Below are 1,180 nucleotides of genomic sequence, written 5' to 3'. Positions count from 1 at the left end.
TACACAGATCTGGCGAACCCTACATGAAAAGTAGCCATTGCCTAAAAAGAGGTAGTCAGCTAAGGTCAACTGGGGGCCGGGATGATATGCAGATTTCTTTTGCCAATGCAATTTTCTGAGTCATTGCTTACATCAGCTATTCCAGTAATTATTTGGCAGCCATGAAGCCAATACCTGATTGCTGTAGGCAGGGTAGTGGTTAGGAGTGCGGACTCTAATCTGGGAGAACCGGGTTTGATCCCCCACTCCTCCACATGCAGCTGCTGGTGTGACCTTGGGTTAGTCACAAGTTCTTTCAGAGCTGTTCTCAGGAGAGCTCTCTCAGTCCCACCTACCTCACAGGGTGTCTGTTGTGGGGAGGGGAAGGGACAGGAGATTGTAAACTACTCTGAGACGCCTTTGGGTAGTGAAGGGCAGGGTATAAATCATAAGAACATAAGAACATAAATCCAATCTCTTCTTCTCTTCTCTAACAGTAACATGGGCTGGGGGAAGAGGTGATGGAGTTTATATAAAGAGACCTTCCTTGCCAAAGCTTCACCGAGAGTGCTGAGCTTCCTCAACTTCTCTTAGGCCCTTTCTGCACTCTCCTTTTAATCCATGTTCCGTGCGGCGTCCTCCAAGCAATTCTGCACTAAAACAGAATCCAACCTTCTTTTTAATCCAGGTGGGGGGTCCCCCCCCATTCTGCACTAAAATTGAGCTCAAACTTTTTATTTATTTATATTTGTATCCCGCAAATGGGCTCAGGGCGGGTAACAACATTCTAATAGGTACAATCAAAATTTAAAAATTAAAAACACAGAGCCTTCCCCTCCCCACAACAGACACCCTGTGAGGTGGGTGGGGCTGAGAGAACTCTGACAGAAACTGCTCTCTTTCAAGGACAGCTGTGCCAGAGCTTGTGACTGACCCAAGGTCACATCAGCAGGTGCAAGCGGAGGAGTGGGGAATCAAACCCGGTTCTCCCGGATTACAGTCCGCACACTTAACCACGACACCAAATTGGGAGTCACAACTAAAACAGGAAATCGGCTGGCTATAAGGATTCTGGCCCGTTGGTGTGGATGGAATAGTGGCCAGCTATCAGTGGGTAGATGACAGCAACCTCAGGGAGGCCATATATGGGCACCCGTTGCCTCAGCCAAAAGCCTGGCGGAAGAGCTCCGTCTTGCAGGCC

The sequence above is a fragment of the Gekko japonicus genome, unplaced genomic scaffold (genome assembly GCF_001447785.1).
Source record: "Gekko japonicus isolate JY-2015 unplaced genomic scaffold, Gekko_japonicus_V1.1 scaffold526, whole genome shotgun sequence".
Taxonomy (NCBI): domain Eukaryota; kingdom Metazoa; phylum Chordata; class Lepidosauria; order Squamata; family Gekkonidae; genus Gekko; species Gekko japonicus.
This window is presented reverse-complemented; position numbering follows the sequence as displayed.